The sequence below is a fragment of the Mus caroli genome, chromosome 18 (assembly GCF_900094665.2).
Source record: "Mus caroli chromosome 18, CAROLI_EIJ_v1.1, whole genome shotgun sequence".
Lineage (NCBI taxonomy): Eukaryota > Metazoa > Chordata > Mammalia > Rodentia > Muridae > Mus > Mus caroli.
In genome coordinates this window covers 675,601-689,974 of record NC_034587.1, presented here as the reverse complement: position 1 = coordinate 689,974, position 14,374 = coordinate 675,601, and positions in this window count along the sequence as shown.

Below are 14,374 nucleotides of genomic sequence, written 5' to 3'. Positions count from 1 at the left end.
GGTGTGGAATTCAGCATAGTGACACACTATTGGCTTATTCAAACATCAGCAGAAAAATTACATGTACGTGCAGGGTGTCAGAGTTCTGTGAGTTGTTGACTCAGTTCAGATAGCCCTGTTATGTCTTCACATTCCCCTTTATCTTATGGTCAAGATGTTCCCAGAAATGTTTTAACTACGGGGCATACCCAGGTTTGTTTTTCTCTTTTCTCAGCCCCAGGCAGCCTCTAGACTCACAAACAACCAGCAATTTCTGAGTACTTTATATGACTTACAGGTCTTGAAATTTCATCTTTCTTTCAGTCCTTGTATCTATATTTAGTGTTAGGTCCACAGTGCCAATGTATGTACCTAAGCAATCTCATTATGTGCTTTTTTTTTTCATGAAAGAAAAAAAGAAAAACATTCACATATATGCGGGAACATGGGACTTTTTGGTGATTTCATTATCAATGGAAAATAGCCCTATGCCTATTTCACTAAGATATTCAAGTAATTTCAAAGAGAGACAGTTCCTGTGTTTTGATTCCAAATAAATTTTGAGTTCAAATGTTCAATTTACATTTCCTGCTCAACGATGATGTCACTAGCACCCTGGCTCACCAAACACATTCAACTTATTAAGATGATGGTGAGACATTGGAGACATCTGATGGAATCATCATATACTTCAGAAATGATACTGAAATGATGAACTATTTCGTAAATGATATTTCCCCCTATAGACCAAAGATATTCTTTCTCACTTGGAATTTACACCATCGCTGATCTATGACTGACCCATCATGACCTTCCACAGCTAAGCACTAGACTGAGCAAATTAAATGAAGTGGTTAGTTTTATAGGTAAAAGGTAGCCAAAGATATGAGTCTCTGCTGATTCAGCCTATGAAGTCTATAGTTTGCCCAATCTTCATGTCACTGCAGACAACTATGAAAGTCTGAAATACAAGAACTTGGCTATAATAAAACTGGTCATTCCTATGTCATTAAAGAAGTTTTACAAGATGTTATCAACAAATGACTAGTTGAACCATTTCATTTGGTTTTTATCAAAGCCAGCATCCTATGATGATCCTGACATTGTTTCAGATCTATTAGCATAAAAGCTACATTTCTGCTTAACGTTTTCATATCATAAAAGTAATGTAGTAATCCTTCCTCATATTTGACTGTTTGACCATCTTGTAAATAAAGTGCTATAGTTCCCACCTTCATTTTCTCAAGCATTCCTCGGCCCAGCAATTGTAGTGAGTACATCAATGTTGTTACCAGCTTGTCCTCAGTATCACTGAGATGTGTAGGGAGACTGTGGCCCATTGTTCCATTATAGACAGAATAAAGTTTAACAATATTCTTAGATGGGGGAACCTCACCTGGTTTAGAAGTATTTTAATGCCTAGACTTAAAAGTAACCTGTGTGACACTGGATGAAGTTCTTCTTGATTGTATGGAAAGCTCTCCAGGGGTTGCACTTGCTGAAGCTCAAATGTGCTTTTTTTCCAAAGTTCAGGAGTTGAGAAGCAAGTCCCCAGGGTGATAGCATAAAGAGGTGTCATGGAAATTCTGAGAAGTGGAATCTAGTGGGACATCCTTATTTATTGTGCATGTGTGTGCATATGGTATAAGTAAATGTCTTTAGGCCTATGTGTGCATGTGTGTATGTGTGTGTGGAGACCAGAGGTATCTTTCTCAATCACTCTATGCTTTATTAACTGAAGTAGGCTCTCTCACTGACCTCAGCGTTAGCTAATTTGGCTAGTCTGGCTAAGCAGCTTCCCCTTGGGCTCCTTTGACTTTACCTGTAGAGTAGTTGGACTACAAGTAGGCCTTCATGCCAACCTGGACAATGACAAGTGCCATGAGATGACATAGCCAAAAAGAACCTTCCCCATATCCTGCACACAGATTTTTGGATGTTCAGCCTCCAAAATTGTTAGTTAAATATCCATATCTTGTCTCAGTGAGGTTACATTGCTTTGAGTATTTTATTGTAGCAGTATAGAATGTATAAACACAGATCCTAGGATTTCCTTCTTGACCACTGTGTGTGTGAGAATCTAAGTTGTGGCCTGGCTCAATTGAAATAATCAATACATATTCATTAAAAATCGAATCAGAAATGAAGTATATCTAGGGTGTTGTGCTACATCCACTCCAGTAGTGACAAGCACTTTAGTGGTAAACGGATCTGTGTGCTTTCCCTTAATATTGCTTTATTATACGTGCCTCTATTTGATATATAGCTAAGTTAGATACTTCACCAGTTGTAGTCAGTCCCTGAGCCGACCCTGGGCATGGATAGCTAAATCACTGCCCTACACAGGAATTTACAATTATCTAGGAAGAATGAAGTTTGTGATCTAAGCAGGAACCAGAGTAGATAACTTAGAACTATAGATAGCTGAGTTTCACCCATACACAAGTATTTACAATGGCTTAAGGGGAAGGTGGACTATACAATAGTCTAGAATAGGAACTATGGTAAGGCCCTTGCCTGACGTCTAAAATTAAGCTGACCTTAGGTGGGGCTGTTTTTTGATCCCAGCTGTTAACATTGAATTTTATCCCAGTTGGTTCCTGCCAGTCCTTCCGTGTTTGCATTCTTCTGTTTTATGTAAGATTCTGGTAACCTCATTGTACCTTGCCAGTGTGTCACCTAACTTCCCTATTTTCTTCTGTCTAAAAAGTTTGATGCTCGATTTGACAAATTACATTCAGATCCATACTCCCTTGTGTTGAGCCTGTTTGTCACCCCACTTTCGCCAACTCCTTTGCCCACCTACAACTGTTCCGTGCAGATAGGAGGCCCAGAAGGGGTTAGTTTGCGACAGTTTTGCATTAAAATTCTGATCATGCTAACTCACTTTCTAATACATTGAATCATATTAATTTGTTGGTTTTGTAGATTAACAACTGGATTATGATACCCATAAACAAATGGAAACCCAGAAAGTTCAAGGTCAGCAGCTGAAAGTGTTAAAAGGAGTATATGTGCTGGTTCTACATAGCTTATTTATCAAAAAAGACCAGGTCCTTGCTGTTGCTAAGGTTGAAAGCCTATGTTCTATCTGCAGTGAACGTGATAGCCTGCAATAAGTAACTCTGCACCTCCATGAACAGGCTGCCCCACTATCTGAGAGCAACCAGACTCCAGACTCCAGACTCACTGCCTTCACTCAGCTTGGCTGGATACCAGGCGTGTAGATTCTGGAGATAACATGGGCAAAGCCATCATCTGGCTGAGAAGTGTTGGCTGTAGCTTCATTGATGGCCAGTCTAAGCTCCTGCAGGCTTTATCTTCCCTTTCTGCACTTTAATCTTGAAGGGGATGCAGTTAATTTTAGAGATAAAGGACTTTGCTGAAGGTGACACAGTAGGACCAAGGTTATCAACTCAAGGCAATGACACACTTTGTCCAGGAACACACCCCAGGCTTCCCACTTTGAAGGCCTAAGAAACAATGAGCCTGGACACTTCTGGTCAGCAGAATCCACCATTTCAGACAGTCTTCAGGGGGGAGCCTTCTGAGAGATGACTCTTCCACTGCTCATCCTCTGTGTTGGATGCATGGTCTCAGAAGTCATGGTGCCTCTGGCTGGATGCTGAGGACCACTCTTACCTATTAGTGCTGGCCTTTATGATTCTGTGGCTCTCCTAGGATTCCTAGTGCCTACCTTGGGTCTTTCCCAAGCATTGACATTTGGCCACACCTTGTTCTCTACCTGGCTGACAGCTTTTGCCTATGCCCAATTCTGAGTTACCCTCCCTCTTCTTCATGCTCTCTGAACACTTCAAGCCTTGCTTTGGAAGATCCTGACAGAATGTAAAAGGTCACAGAAGCCCTGAAATTGGCAAAATAGATTTCATTGTTAGTAAAAGTAGCTTCATTGGTTTAGAAAATTAGAGGTGCACAATGCTCTGGCCGCTCCTTGAACTTGTGTGTCTGCCAGTGTTTTGACCATTCATTGAACCCAGGTGTGTGCCCACTGCTGAACTTCACTGCCAGGTGTTTGTGATATTGGTTGCTAAGATAGAGTCAGAAAATCTCCCCAGCAACCACAGCCAGGCCAATCTGGAGTTGCTACACCTGCACCAGACTCTTTCCTTGTACCCCTCCCATACCCATTTCTTGAGAATAGACATTGTTTAGATCTGGAAATCCCCTACTTCCCCCTTCTCCTTTCCCCCCTGAGGGCCTATAAAAACTGAGACCCCTTTCCCCTCGTGGTCGACTCCTCTACCCCTGTGTGGTATATGAGTCATCCCCAGAGCTCTGGCTTTCCTCGAATAAAGCCTCATGTGGTTTGTTTGCATCAAGCTTGGTCTCTCGTGAGTTCTTGGGTGTCTGCTATTGTCCTGAGGCCTGAGCAAGGGGCTCCTCTCGGAGTCTTTCAGCTTCTCATTGGACTACCTTTACCCCCACAGTGACATAAACCTCTGTAAAACACCAGGCTCAGCCTTTACTGAAATATGTTTCTCTAATACTGGCTTTGGTGTTTTCTCATGCACTGTGAACTCAGATCCATATAGACATGAGTTTGATGTGGCCATGTTCGTTTATTAGCTCAATACTGGTTATTCAACTGGTCTTTCTGGAGACTAGGTTATAGTGCCTATATTCTGTGTCTGTAGCAGGCTTCCTACCACAATTTCAAGTGGATGAGCAAGACAGCTTAGCTAGTACCCCTGAGATCTTTCTATTATAGTTTTATTTTTAAGTGTGTGTGTGTGTGTGTGTGAGAGAGAGAGAGAGACTAGAGGTATTGGGCACTTTGAAACTAGAGTGACAGGAAGTTGTGAGCTACCAGATGTGGTGCTAGGAACCAAACTCAGTTCCTCTACAAGAACAGTTCATGCTCTTAACCTCTGATCCATATCTCCGGTCCCCTGGTTTCTTTTATAATTCTGTTCTTAGGATGTACTTATTACACTGGGTATTGGGTACCAACAAATGAATGTAATGGGCACATATATTTAAAGCACACCATTGAAAATGTCTTATGTTTACATTTTCCTCTCTAGTTCACCCCCATTCACAGACATCCCTGGTATCTTCCATTTATTAATACCACTCAGAACACCAGATTCATCATGTCTTTAACTCTGAGGAGCCAGTGTCTTCCCGGCACTACACATGGTTTTGATGAGTAACCAAGTTTTGAAACCAGCCAGTCCATATGCATCAGAGAGGATGGTGAGCTGGTTCCTTGGTAAGACTCTGCTATGCCCCTAGTGCTTACCAATGGCCACATGCGTAGTTTTTCCTCATTGCTAGGAAGTTTGTCTTGGCCTGAACCAAATCCAAATTTGGACCACAAATTATCAATAGAATCTAAATACATACAAAAAAATGCTAGAGTATTTTAGTTCTCTCATGGATGGCCTCAGAAATCTGAGCAAATGTCAATCATCTCTCTTGCGGTGAAATGCTTATTACTGTATGCTTATCTCGGGCAAAATTCTAATATTGTAATTGATTAAAGGACAATTAAATCATAATGTTATGGTTTCTACTGAGCACAATAGGTCTTGATGGTTCAAAACTGGTAATGAAATGTCTTTGAAACTCGTTATTTCTGTTCCTGCTTTTCATCCTTTCGGCTCTCCAGAGGGTTGGTTGCTCCTTCTACAAATGGAATAATTTCTATTTTTACCAAAACCAAAGGGTAGTTGGCATCATTGAGGAAAATGCTGACCTTCTGCATTTTAACTTGGTGGAAGGCCCTTCAAAGTGGTAGTGGGGGACAGAACCTGAGGATCACTCTGAGACAGTTCCTTACAGACTTGCTCAATCATAGGAGATTGGAGTCCTGGCAGATGCAGAGACAAGGCACTGTGGGGTTTTAACATGTTTAGTGTGTGTGTGTATTATGTATAAGCTCATGTGAACATGTGCACATGTGCACATAAACATATGTTTATGGGGGCTGGGAGTGGGCTGCTGGATTTCCTTCTTGGTTACTCTTCACTTTTGGAGACACAGTCTCTCAGAGAACTGTAGCTCATTATTTCAGTGACTTTGTCTTGCTACTGAACTCTGAAAATCTTGCTGTCTCTGCCCTCCAGTCCAGTGCTGGGGTTATAGCCGTGCACAGCCACACACCCAGCATTTATGTGTGTGCTGGGTACTTGAACTCAGGTTTTCATGCTGTGCAGCAGGCACTCATCCATCGTGATGGGACAGAGCAGTTCACATCCTGGCAACCAGGAAGCACCCCCCAGGCTTCTTCACTTTGGCTCCCTTTTATCCCTTCCAGGTCCCCAGCCTGTAGGGTGGAGACATCCATACTCAGAATAGGTCTTACCCCTTCAGTCAGTGCTCTCTGGAAACAATCTCAGACCCAAAGATTTTCTTCACTAACTCCTAAACTTTTCTCAATCCAATCACATTGACCATCAAAATCAACTATTACACTTATCCACAGACTCTAGCAAGCCTTTAGCTGGACTCTGCATTTCATGAAGCACTGTATTGTATTCAGGGACACTGAAGCTTGGGTGCATACATATACAGTCTCTGGCTGTTTGAGGCACCATAGCATGTCCTGGACCCTGGCATGGTCTACGTATGAATTTCTGCATAGGAGTACAAAGGGTAATTTTTAATAATTACTTGATTATACAAACCACCACCCAAACTCAATACTTCCAAATTCTGTCAATTAAGAAAAAAATGAATCACATGGAGAGTTTATTGAAACATGGATATTTGTGCCTACTCCTAAACAGCTCCATTAGAACTGGCAGAAGGTACTAGTCTTCAAGACACTCCTCACATAGGCAAAACAAAGGCTGGAGCTCAGGCTTGCCCTGCAGCTGCTATACCAGGCTGGACCCTGAATTATCCTGGGAGACCTGCATGCACAATCTGGAAGAGCTGCCTCCATCGTTCCATCTAAGACTCAGGCTTCACAGAAATGCCCAGGTCAGTGGCAGGACCTGGATGTAGGCTTTTGTTATGCTGTAGTTGCTAAATTATGCTGATCCGCTATTGAACTGGGCATCCACTAATGACAGGCAGGAGGATAAGAACAATCTCCAGTGAGGCACTCTATCACATGCCTAGCTGGGACTCTGCTTAGCTGCTACATCCATACTAAGCCAGGTCATCTCCTATCTATCCATTCATCTGTGCATTGTTCAAATATTCCATGTGAGGCAGTCCACTCTGAGGTAGGTTCACAGATGCAGTAGGCAGAGATAGAGATTACTGTGGAACTGTGCCATGCACACTGATCTGATGAGAGAAATGATGATTCTATGTGTGCATGCACACATACACAGTTTAAAATACACAAAGCCATTACGTTTAAGGGGAGTTCTTGTTTAATAAAATCAAAGCATGTGCAGGATCTGCATAAGTGAAATTGGGACAATGATTGCTCATTTCATTGACTAAAAGTAGAATTGAAAATAAACTAGAAGTTGTCAAGTGTTCTTCAGCTTCAAACTTCTGTTAGCTTGAAGATGACACTCCAGGATTATTGAAATGATGCAAATTTTCCCTTCCTTTCTTCATCTCCTGTCCCCATCCCTTCCTTCCTCATTTTTGGTGTGTGTGTGTGTGTGTGTGTGTGTGTGTGTGTGTGTGTGTGTGTGTGTGTCTGTGTGTCTGTCTGTCTGTCTGTCTGCCTGCCTGTCTGTCTGTGTGTTGTGGGTTGAACTCAGGGCATCATGTGAGCTTGGTAAGTGCTCTATTACTGACCAATATCCTCAGTGTCCCCTCCACCTCCCTTTATATTTTTAATTTAAACAGGGTGTCATTAAGTCTGCTTAGACTGACCTTTAACTTTCTTTAGGCCAAGCAAGCCTTCATTGGTCATCCTCCTGCCTCAGCCTCAGACGTATACCATCAAACCCTGTTGAAGTGGCACATTTATTGTGTAATTTCTGAATCTGCTTCCTATATCACAGCCTGCCTACTTCTCCCCTCATCTCCCCAGCACTGCAGCCAACTGTGGCCTGCCACTTACAAGCTGCATAAACAAACCTGGTTCTAGGCAGTGACTTCCAGGGTCAGAGTGTGTCTCTGCAGAACAAACAAGCTCTCTTCAGCCACCATGCATTTGGCTGTGAGTCTAAAAGATCCACTTGATAAGTACTGCCTGGGGAGAAGGCACAAGCTAAGAGAGGCAGAACAGCCTCTGAGCCTGGACAGAAAAGAAAATGCTTTAAAGTACAAAGTAGTTCTAATAGTGAATGTCCAAAATCCAGTATAATAGACAGAAGGATCATAAGTTCAAAGCTAAGCTTGGCACATCCTTAGAAAGTGATTCCAAAATCAGTATAGAAAAGAGTTCTTGCTTCCTGTGCTGGCTGAAAGCCAGGAGTACAAAGAACTTCAAAAGTAAAGGGAGTTTTATATGGGTCACCAGAAACCCTGAAGCTTCAGTATTCTTGTTATAGGTGACTAGTGTAGAGTTGACACAACTCTGCATGCAACATGAACCAGTTTTCCTAAGTGCTGTATCAGTAGAACTCAGACAGGGTTCCACCCACAGCGATAGTTCCCAAGCACTGTGCAGAGCAAAATACATTTGACAATGAATGCAGAATCACTTTTCCATGCCGATTCTGGGGTAAGTATGTGAGCATGTGGTGCCCTTCCTGCCTTTTCTTATTGCACACTGACCTGAGGGGGAAGTTAAGGGGGCTTCAGGGGAGGGTGATGGGAAGAGTTTTGGAAAGTTTCTACAGTAGCTTCAGCCTGAGATATCACCCACAAGCTTGTGTATTGAAAACTTGCTCTCCAACTGGTGGTGATGGTTTTGAAGGCTGTGGGTGTTGGAGAGGTGTGGCTTAGCTGGCAGCAGTGGATTATGAGGACCTGGCCTCTGAAAGTTGACATACCCTTCAGTTCCCAAGACTCTCTGCTTCCTAGTGCACAGTAAAGTGCTCTCTGCTACATGATTGCTCCTCAGTGCCTTCCCTGCTTTGAGCAATTGAACTTTCTCTGAATCCACAAGCCAAAAAATCTTCTCTCTTAGAATGCTGCTGTCAGAATTTTGGATCCACTGACCTGAAAGTAACTAGTAAATCTTGAAACGAGACACAGATCTCTTCCTTCTTAAAGCTGCTGCTATATCTTCTTAATTTCCTTAATCTCCAGAACTTCATTGTCCTTCAACCTTCAGGTTTACACATCTCTCTGGGTTTCATTCCTTCTAGATCTACAGCCTTAGTTGAACATTTCCTGGAATCCTGTGAAGTCTGAGAGGAGCTAGCTTTGAACACATAGTCCCACAGCTGGGATTTGGAGATAGAGTATGAAATTCAAACTGAAAAACCACACAGTCCAACCTTCAATCATCATACATGATGGAGTGGCTCTTCAGAATCCCTAATAACATGCTTGTTGTTGGCTATATCAATTTGGAACATCAGATGGGATGATAATCATAGATTCATAGGTAAATGAATCCCAAATCAAGTGAAAACAAGCCTGGGGTTGTTGTGTGTTGCAGTTAGATGAGCAATGTCTCCCATAGGGTCCTGTATTTGAATACTTTGTTCCAAGTTGGTGACATTGTTTGGAAAGATTATGGAAACCTTGAGAAGTGAGAAAGTACATCAGAGGAAAAAGGTTATGAGGTTTTATAGCCTTGCCCACTCCCTGTTCTGTTCCTGCTTCCAGTGTGGAAGAAAATGTGGTAAGCCAGTGTCTTCATTAGGGTCTCCACTGTAGAGAAGAGACACCATGACCAAGGCAACTCTTATAAGGAGCAACATTTAATTGTGGCAGGTTTACAGGCTCAAAGGTTCTGTCCATTATCATTGTGGCAGGAAGCATGGCAGCATCCAGACAAATATGGTGCTGGAGAAGGAGCCAAAAGGGCTGGAGAGATGGCTCAACAAGCCACTCCCCGGGCCAAGCATACACAAACCACCATAACCAGCTTCCTGCTCCTGCTTTCAATACTTCCTCTCTGTGATAGACTCCATCCCTTTGAAATCATAAGCCAAAATAACCTCTGTGTCCTCTAAGTTGATTTGGTCATGGTATTTTAACACAGCCACAGAAAAGTGACTGATACACTATGATTTATATCTAAAGTATGAGGGAAGATCTACAGGGTTCAGGTCAAGCTTCTGCTTGGTGTTTATGAAGTAATGGAGCATCTAAGAGGCTGAGCCTAAGAGGATGTCTTCCATGTACCTTCAACGGAGATTGTGCCCCAGTCCCTTCTTTCACTCTTTCACTATAACTTGAACTGCCTGGCCCTGTCACAGGTGGCCTCTAGGATTATTGTCTCACCAAGGCAATAAGAACAGAGTTCACAGACTGAAGCCACTGCAACAGTGAACTGATGATATCTTTCCTCTTTAAAAGTCAATTCCATTTGTAATGCAGTACAGGAACTTTGACTACTACCGGAGTTGTAGTCAGGATTTGGACATATCATGCCTATTTTTTCTTACATTAGAAAAGGCAACTATATGGTGAGTCAACGTTTAAAAGCTTTTGCAAATGTGTGGGTGAAAATCACCTCTGCAGACCTGTTGTAGAGCTCAGTGGTTGTACTGGCTAGTTTTGTGTCAACTTGGCACAGTCTAGCGTTATCACAGAGAAAGGAGCTTCAGTTGGGGAAATGCCTCCAAGAGATCCAGCTGTAAGGCATTTTCTCAATTAGTGATCAAGGCGGGATGTCCCCTTGTGGGTGGCACCACCTCTAGGCTGGTAGCCTTGGTTCTATAAGAGAGCAGACTGAGCAAGTCAGGGGAAGGAAGCCAGTAAAGAACATCCCTCCATGGCCTCTGCATCAGCTCCTGCTTCCTGACCTGCTTGAGTTCCAGTCCTGACTTCCTTAAGTGATGAATAAACCCTTTCCTCCCCAACTTGCTTCTTGGTCATGATGTTTGTGCAGGAATAGAAACCCTGACTAATACAGTGGTAAAGCATTTATCTAGATGTCCATGATGATTTGGGTTCCAAGGTTCTATACCCAGCATTAAAATACAATTGTACAGCATCAAGCAAAAAAAAGAAAGCATTCCTGAGCATTTTTGGTCATGGGCATCTTTTTCCTGTTCACCCTTTATCTTTGTGGTTGCTATATCAGGTTATATCAGCTATATTTTTTGTCACTGTTAAAAGACAACTTAAAGGAGGAGAGATTTATTTTAGCTCACAGTTTTGGGGATCTTCATCCCAATGTGGAAGGGAGGTATCGTATATCATCTTACATCTCAGCAGTGGGAGTGTGTGGTGGCTGTTCATATCACAGTAAAGCAGGAAGAAGAGAGAACAACAGGAGCCCAGGGTCAGCTGTAAACTTCAAGGATCTCATGCTTGTTGTCCATGTCTGTCAGCCAGGCCCTCTATCCCAAAGGTCCTCAGCCACCGAAACATAGCATTATAAACCAGGGAACAAACACTTAAACATAAGCCTATGGGGACATTTCAGGGTCAAACTGCCACAGGCACAGTTCTTTAGTGAACAAGCAGCACGACTACTTTAGAAACACAGGCCAAGCTGTGAGCACTGTATAAACCACATATGTAGTGTCAATATGGGAAGAAATGAAGTATTACCAAGCTCCAGGCTAGTACAGAAGGTAAGATTCACAAGTCTTCTGACAGGGAGAATAGAGAGAGAATATGTTGTGTAATGTATGAATCAATTAAAAAACAAAGTCTACGGCGTATGGGAAAGGGTAGACTAGAAGGTGGGACATCCAGAAGGTAAATGAATTCTAGGATAGAGCCAGGGACAGAAATATCTACCCTTGACGATGTGAGGAGGCAAACTCATGGTACCTGAGCACAGATAATCACATGGCAGAATGTAGGTTAAAATAAATGGGGTTATTTCAAATTATGATTTTGTCAGAGAAGAGCCTAGTTATATGGCCAAAAATATTTTGAGTCTAAGTCTTATTTATGGGAGCATGGGCTGGAAGGAAGAACTAGGTATAACTTCTATATAAGACTGCTCTTGGAGAGACTTGAAGACTCTGTCATATAGACATTTGTCTTCTATATATATAAAACATTGGCCCCAGCTTTCAAGTGTCACCTGCTTTCCGTGTGTCAAAAACAATTGAAAATGGTAAATAAAAGGGCAAAAGTTACCTTTAAATAAGAAATTCCCTAAATGTTTGCTAAGAATGTGGGATCAATCTATGGTTATTTATTGTGCAGTGTATCACAAATGAGTTGAAGTTTCACTAAAGCACCACAAAGCTAAATGGAAGGCAGGCTAAAAGTGGGCAACTGTGCAGTTAATGCAAGGGGCATCACTACACATGTCTCTCCTGGATTTGGGCATTTCCTCTTTCCTTCAGCCATACTACAGACATATTTTCCTGAATTTTCATTGTCTATAAACCACTTTGGCTCCCAGTTGTTCGTAAGAGAGCCCAAAATGTCATGACTTTCCTGGATACAAGAAGTCCACTTGTCTTCCTGATGGACTGAATGCTCCTTGGCCACCACAATAAACATCTCTAATCCTGTCTCAGGTTCTCCTTGTTCCATCTCATGTGTCAGGGTCTCCACTTGTCCTTCCCTGTTTCTTTCTTTCCTTACAGCGTGGGTCACCAAATAAATTCTCAGACAATGCTCCCCACCCCACCCCACCCCAACTCCTCCCTTGCATTTGCCTTCTAGATCACTGCATCCCACTGGGGCAGGAGCTCTGGCAAGGGCAGCAGGCTGGTGTGTGTGTTTTCATCCATCTTTAGTGGGAGTGGTTCCATGATAGAATGGTTTTCCTAGGAAAGGATGAGCTGTTTCTTTGGGCAAGCAAAGAGATGACCACTCAGCAGGACCCACCCCTCAGGTAACACAGCATGCTAAGTTGAATGAATGCTATGTTTCATGAGGGTGTGGAGTTTGCTAAGTCTTAAAGGCCATGACATTATCAGGAAAGAAACAGGCTGTGTATTGCTATCTCTACCACAGCCAGCCAAGCATTCTAGCCAGAAGGAAACACAGGCTGGGGGTGGAGTGGTATGTTTGGAGATTTCTTAACTATTCTAGAACGTTCACAAAAAACAAAGAAACAGCACTTGCTATAACCTTTGACAAAACCTCCTAATCTCATCTACTCAACTAAAATGCATTTCTATTCTTAGTACTACTAAAGTTACTAGAAGAGGGAAATTCAGATTTTAAATACAAAACTTAGAAAGCCCAGAAAAGCCTGGGACAAGTGTCACTTTAACAACAATGACAGTGTTTAAATGCTAATTCATTAACATGTGGCATATACAATGTGTCACATTGGATATGCTGTATAGGGAATGTCAGAAAATATATCATAACCATATATCTGACATTATGTGTTTGCTTGTTCATTTGTTTTGATACAGAGTCTTGCTATGTAGGTAGGGCTGGCCCACTACGTGACCTTCCTGGCCATTATGTGACTATGTGACACAGATGAGTACTGGGAACACAAGCACATACCACAGCTAGTATCATTTTTTGAAGATGAAATAGGACATTAGTAAGAAAGTACGTATGGACAAAGCTGGTTCAGTCTGTGCGTAGTCAGCCTACATCAGTTTGCCACCCTCAGTTTAATAACTCAGTGTGTACACTGTCAAAATAGGCATCAATTTTTAAAATTAACTCCAAGAAATGTATTCCAAGAAAACACTAAGCTAGATTCATGTATAGACACACAGACAGAGATTTTCACTGATGCTCTGTGTTTAATAGTAGATTGGGAATAGAATAGTAGAATGTATGCAATAGGGATGCAAAGACAGTACTTCCAGACAATGGCATACTATTCTACAGTGAGAGTGCTTCTAATGTATAGAAGTACTCTATATACTGTGTAGAGTATTATTCTAGCATTAGAGTGCTTCTTCTCATTCCTATTCCTTCCTGCTATACCCACATCCCTGAGCTCTTTCTTCTCCTTTCCCTGTAGCCATGATCCAAAACACCCTGTCTAGGCCAGTTGTTCATTATGTCCCGATTTCTGTCACTCTTCTTTTTAAACCTGCTTCAAATGCCCAGGAAAGGTCTGGACACACAGTGAGTGAGCACTCAATAAATAACAACACACTGCAGGACAGCTCCCTGGGTCACAGCTCCTAGTTGAAGAGGTATCCACAGGTTTGAACCATTTAAGACATTTTATAAAACTGATTCTATAAAGATATATGTGCATTCATACTTTAGATGTGACTTCTTGTGTGTGCGTGCACGTGCGTGTGCGTGTGTGTGTCTGTGTGTGTGATGTTCAGCAGGGATTTTCTTCAATCCATCTCCACATTAACTACCTTTGAGACAGAATTTCTCACTGAACCTGAAGCTCTCTGTTCCAGCCCCAGTGGAACTAGAAAACCTTTGAGAAACCGGTATCTCTCTCTCTCTCTCTCTCTCTCTCTCTCTCTCTCTCTCTCTCTCTCTCTCT